This window comes from Pongo pygmaeus, chromosome X (genome assembly GCF_028885625.2).
Source record: "Pongo pygmaeus isolate AG05252 chromosome X, NHGRI_mPonPyg2-v2.0_pri, whole genome shotgun sequence".
In the NCBI taxonomy this organism is placed as follows: domain Eukaryota; kingdom Metazoa; phylum Chordata; class Mammalia; order Primates; family Hominidae; genus Pongo; species Pongo pygmaeus.
Genome location: NC_072396.2, coordinates 135,983,813 through 135,990,702, shown reverse-complemented (window position 1 = coordinate 135,990,702; position 6,890 = coordinate 135,983,813).

The window sequence follows — 6,890 nt, the reverse complement described above, 5'->3', positions numbered from 1 at the left end:
TGTATTCCCTTGATTCCCTTAGGACCTCTTCAACTTCTTGGACTACAGCTATATCAGGGGATGCTTGGACAGTAGCAATTTAGAACACCAAAACACTTGGTAATTAAAGCAAAGCAAGTGAAAAATAGCTTTTAGTTACGTTGCAACACGACAGGCTAAGCACTGGGGTACAATATCTTGTGCCTGTCTTACTGTTTTGGTTCTCCAGCAAAAGCTTGACAGTTCCCTATTTGGCCTTTCCTTCAAATGTTATAAACCCAATGCGGTGGTTGAAATGCATTTATAATTCTTGCCATTGGGAATATGGCCTGGATAAGTTGGAGAGCAAAGTTGAAGTGTTCTATGAAGAACTCACAGTCTATTTGTAGTTGAAAATACATCTGACCTCTGCATCTGAAGAAAGAAGAAGAGAAACAGAAAGATACAGTGAGTTGGTCTTTCATACATTTGATACTGAACTTGAAGTGCTAAGAGTATGGAATTGTTCATTTTTATTGTTGGAGTATCAGTTATCTAGTATAAAGATGTTTATTGAGACAGTAGAATCTAGGTCTGAAGGCACCTGCATGGATTTAAAATACAACTGTGAGGAATCCATTTTGCCTCCTTGAGATTATATTTTCTCTCTTTTTAATATTGAAGTGAAATTTACATATAGTGAAATATACATATCTTAAGTGTAAAATATATGAATTTCGAAAAATGTATATAACTATATAACCACAACCTCAGTAAAGATATAGAACATGACTACAATTCTGAAAAGTTATCTTGTGTTTTCTCCCAGTCAATCTCTACACCCATCAACAACCACTGTTCTGTTTGCTATTCCCCCAGATTAGTTTTGCCAGTTCTTGCACTTCTTATGCATGGAAGCATACACTATGCATTTTTGTGTCTATCTTTTTTTTTAACTTAACATAACATTTTTGAGATTTATCTGTGTCATTGTATATATTCGTTACTTATTGTTTCTTATTACTGAGTAACATTTCATTGTATGAATATGCCACAATTGGTTATTTTTGATTTGGGGCTATGTTGAATATTGTTGCTATGAACATTTACGTGCAAGTCATTTTGTGGACAAATGTTTTTAGTTCCTAGTGGGGAATATCTAGGAAACTAGCTGCTGGGTCAGAGAGTAGGCATAGGCTTAATTTTTAAGAAGTTTTCAAATGTCTTCTGAAGAGGTTTGTACAATTTTACATGCCCACCTGTGACATAGGAAAGTCGAGCTCCATTTGCTCTATGTCCTTGCCAATATTTGGTGTTGTTGGTATTTTTGATTTCAGTATTCTGGTGAGTATATGGTAGAATATAATTTTAAAAACTATTTTGAAATAACTTTAGATTTAGATAAAAATTTTAAAGATAGTACAGAGAGTTCTCATTCACTTTTCATCTTAAGATCACCCCCTTCCAGCCTGGGCCACAGAGTGATAACCTGTTTCTACAAAAATTAAAAAAAAAATAGCTGGTCTTGGTATGATGAGCCTGTAGGCCTAGCTACCCAGGAGGCTGAGGTGGGAGGATGGCTTGAGCCCAGGAGTTTGAGGTTACAGTGAGCTATGATCCCACCACTGCACTCCAGCCTGGGTGACAGAGCAAGACCCTATCTCAAAACAAAGAAACAAACAAACAAACAAACAACCCTCCTAATGTGGTTTTACTTTGCTCTTCCCTGATGACAAATAATGCTGAGTACAAGTGTATAGTGTCAATTCATATTTCTTCCTCTGTGGAGTATATGCTTGTCTTTGCCTATTTTTTTGGGGTTGTCTTTTTGTTATTGATTTTTAAGAGTTTTTATATATTCCAAATATAATATTCTGTCAAATATAAACATCGTGAATTTTTTTTCAGTCACTGATTTGTGTTTTCATTTCCTGAATGGTGTTTTCGAAGGGCATTTTTAAATTTCATGAAGTTTAGTTTGTCCATGTTTAAATGATTAGTGCATTTTGTGTTCTGTCCAGGAAATCTTTGTCATTGCCAGTGTCATAAAGATGTTCTCCTATATTTTCTTCTAGAAGCTTTGTAGTTTTAGCATATACTTTTGCTTTATGATCTATCTTCAATTAATTTTTGAGTATCATGTGAGGTAATAGTAAAGGTTCATTTTGGTTTTCCATATGGGTATCTGCCAGGGGTTAGCAAACTGTGGCCCATAGGCCAAATCTATCTTGCAACCAGTTTTTGTATAATTCTTGAGCTAAGACTGTTTATACATTTTTAAAGGATTATAAACACAAAAACAAAAAACATGTGACAGGGATACCATGTGACTTGCAAAGCCTAAAATATTTATTATCATGTCCCTTATACAATAAGATTGCCTACCCCTGCTTTATACTATTATTGTTACATTTATTACACCTAAATGTGATATTAATCCCATAAGACAATGCCATACTTTTTACTTCAGCAATAGCATGAATTACAAAAAAATTACAGTGAAAAGAGCAAAAAGTGTTTTGATACTTATTCAGATATGTATAATATTCAATCTTTTTATTCCATTCTGAAAATCTCAGTTTTCGTCTGTCAAAATTTCCTTTCAGCATAAAGAACTCATTTTATTATTTCTTATAATGACGTTCTGCAAGTGACAAATTTTGTAGCTTCTATTTCATTTTACTTGAAATGTCACTATTTTTCTTTAATTCTTAAAGATATTTTCACTGCATGTGGAAGTCTGGGTTAATGTTTTGCTTTGTTCTTTCAGTACTTTAAAGATATTATTCTACTCAATTTTTGCCTCTATATTTTCTGATGAGAATTAATATAATTATTTCATATATATATATATATACACACACACATACATATAATATTGCTTTTCTCTTACTGCTCTTGAGATTTGGTCTTTATCCTTGGATGACAATAATTTGTCTATGATTTGCCTTGGAATGGCCTTTTTCATGCTTATTTTACTTGATGATTTGGACATCTTAAAGTTGTAAAATTTATGCTTTTGTTTCAATTTGGGAAATTTCAGCCACTTGATCTTCAACTACGTTTCTCTCCCATTTTCTGTCTTTTATTACTTTGAGATTACAGTTACACTTATGTTAGACTGTTGCATATTCTCTAACTGGTTACTGAGGCTTTATACATTTTTTAACCAGTGATTTTTTTTTTCTGTGTTGTTTCCATTGGTCAGTCGTCAAGTTAAATTAACCTTTCATCTGTTACCTCCATTCTGCTTTTAAGTAAGTCCAGTGTATTTAATTTCAGAGATTGTATTTTCAGTTATATAATTCCATTTAGGCTTTTTTTTCTTTGTTTCTTTTTTTTTCTTGGCTGAGATTTTCTGTCTTTACATTCGTTTCAAATATAGTCCTATGCCATTTGTGATGGAGATACATTCTGAGAAATGTGTTGTCAGGCATTTCCTTGTTATGCAAACATCAGAGTGTACCCACACAAACCTAGATGGTATATCCTACCCCATTATATCGCTCCGTTATAATCTTATGGGACCACCATCATGTATGCAGTTTGTTGTTTTCTGAAACGTCATTACGCGATGCATGACCGTATTTTTTTTTTTTACTTCGCTAAGAATACTTCACTAAGAATTTAAAAATGCTTTAAAATACGTCTGCCAATTCTGTCATTTGTGTCAGCTAGTGATGAGTCTTAGTTGATTTTCTTTTGTATTGAGAATGTATAACATTTTCCTGTTTCTTTATACATTGAATGATTTTCAATTGCATCACAGACATGATAAATGTTAAATTGTAGAGGATATAAATTCTGTTACTTTTTTCTGATGAGCGTTTCTTTTGTTTTAACTGGCAATTATGTCAGTTATATTCAGACTGCAAACTCTGCTTTTTGGGTGGAAGCTTGTCTTATTTCATATCTTTTATATTTGATTGAGCTTCTTTAAACCTGCTGGGTGGTTCAGCGTCACCGAAACATATGGTCAGACAGAATTTAGGGATTCATTCCCTTGGTATTTTCCTTGTGGGATATTCCCTCTTTCTACAGCACTGTTGTTTCTCCAGATTCAGTTTTCTGTATCCCCAGAAGAGAAAGACTGCCTTCCCCCAACCACTACCACTCTGCCCACCTTGCTACCTACACATAGCCTTAAGCTAAAACCATGAAAATGGGAACTCATTTTGTGCAACTCCTCTCTTCCAAGTATAGCCTCTTCATCAGATTCTGTTCTTTTCTATTTCCTCCCCAGTGTCTCCAGTTGGCTGTATTTTGTATTATGTCTGGAATTTGTAGCTGTTACTTGCAGGAGTGTTGGTCTAGTAAGATCTTACTCAGCTATTACCGAAAGTGAAAGTCATCTCTCTCTCTCTTTTTCCCCTAATCAGATTTGCGTCTGATTTAACCATTTAATAAATATGTTAAAAGAACACACTTTTAGCTTTACTCATTTTCTGTTTTCTTGTTTATGTGTATCTGTTCTTATTTAGATTATTTCTTCCCTTCTCTTCACACTGGGTTTAATCTGCTTGTCTTTTCCTACTTTTCTACAGTTGAAATGTAGATAATTGATTTTAAACCTTTCTTCTTTTTAAACATGAGCATTCAAAGCGATAAATATTCTTTGAGGCACTGTTTTAGCTGTATCCTACAAATTTTTGTATTGTATTTTCATTTCATTGTTTGAAGTATTCTCTAATCTTTCTTGTGAGTTCTTCATGTGTTACTCATTAGTATGTGATTTAAATTCCAAATATGTGGGTTTTTTTGAGATGTTCTACTGCTGTTCATTTCTAATTTTATTTCCTTTGTGGCCAGAAAACATATTATTTAGATTTCAATATTTGAAATTTTTAAGACATATTTTATGACCCAGTAGTGTTTTACAAATGTGAATTTAGTCAATGTGGTTAATTATGTTATAAAAAATCTTCTTTACTTTTTTCCCATATAGGATAATTTGTATCACTCTGTCTCCAAGTTTATTACCAATTTTTTCCCCCGTTATCTGCCAGCCAGTAAATTTTCATGTTAAATGTCGTAGGTTGTAGTCCTAGAATTTCCATTTGGTCTTTTTTATAATTTTGATTTCTGTGTTGGTATACCCATTTGTCCACCTGTTTTGACCACCTTATCTTTTTAAAGTTCTTGAACATATTTATAATAGCTTTTAAAATGTCATCTGCTAATTTAACATCTGGATTATTACAGATTCATTGTATTAACTTTTTTCTTATGATTTTATGTTTTTGAAAATTCATCTCTAGTGATATTTGGTCGCATAGTGGAAACTTGATAATATTTTTTAGAGATTATTGATTCTTATATTTTCTCCTAAGAGTATTTTGATTTTCACTCCAGCTGACTTTTAAATTATAGGCTGATTATCTTAAACTTTTGGAGCCTTCATTTTATACTTTGTTAGTCTGGATCTGACTAGTTTTGCTTAGAGTGGATCCTTAACCTTTGGATATAGTCCTTATTCTTAAGGTATGGTCTTTCCAGAATTTTAACAGAAAGTCTAATATATTTATAGGCTGGGCGCAGAGGCTTATGCCTGTTTAATCCCTGCACTTTGGGAGGCAAAGGCAGGAGGATCCCTTTGGTCCAGGAGTTTGAGACCAGCCTGGGCAACATGGCAAAATCCCATCTCTACAAAAAATACAAAAATTAGTCGGGCATGGTGGCACTTGCCTGTGGTCCCAGCTACTCAGGAGGCTGAGGTGCGAGGATCACTTGAGCCTGGAAGTTTGAGACTGCAGTGAGCTCTGACTACGCCACTGTACTCCAGACTGGGTGACAGAGCAAGACCCTGTTTCAGTTAAGATATTTATCAAGGTCTCCTAAATTAATGGAATTCAACCACTAGGCTCTGTCTCCCTATGGTGAGCAAACACTGAAATATCTGTTCCAGTTTTTTTTTTTTTTTTTGCCTCATTTCTGTTGCTGTCTGTAAGCTTTCTTATTGTTTTTTTTCTGTACATATTTGTGTTAGGGTATTTTACATAAAAATTAGAACTCACATCTCTGTGACACTCCCCTTTCTGGGATCTTCCTCTTCAATTTTTAGCTGCTCTGGCAAGTCCCAACCCCATTTTCTAATACCTCAAACTAATATGAATTGAGATTTCTCCTTGCATTCTAGCTACCTCACATCAAGTTTCCTGGGTAGTGCCCTTAGGAGAAAACTACATAGATATGGACCTTACTCAGTGTGGTTTCTTTCTATTAGCAGTTGAACGCAGTCCAGTTTCTGCCTGCTTTCAGGTGCTCTCCAGTACCTTCAAATACAATCATAGGTCACTTAACATTGGGGGTATATCTTGAGAAATGCATCCTTAGGCGATTTTTTTGTTGTGCCAACATCATAGAGTGTACTTATGCAAACCTAGATGGTATAGCCTACTACACACCTAGGCTATGTGATACTGCCTATTGTTCCTAGGCTACAAACCTGTACAGGATGTTACTGTACTGAATACTGTAGGCAACTGTAACACAATGGTAATCATACGAACATATCTAAACATAGACATGGTACAGTAAAATATGACATAAAAGTTTAAAAATGGTATATTTGTATAGGGCACTTACCATAAATGGAGCTTGTAGGACTGGAAATTGCTCTGGGTGAGTCTGTGACTGAGTGTTGAGTGAATGTGAAGGCCTAGGGTATTACTGTTTACTACTGTAGACTTTATAGACACTGTACACTTAGAGTATACTAAATTTATTTAAAATTTATTTCTTCAATAGTAAATCAAACTTAATTTGGTGTAACTTTTTTACTTTATAAACTTCTCAAATGTTTTAGACTTTTTGACTCATAATACAGCTTAAAATACAAACACATTGTACAACCGTACAAATATTTTCTTTATATTTTTATTTTATGAGTTTTTTTCTACCTAATTTTTAAAAAACTCTTTAAACTTTGTTGT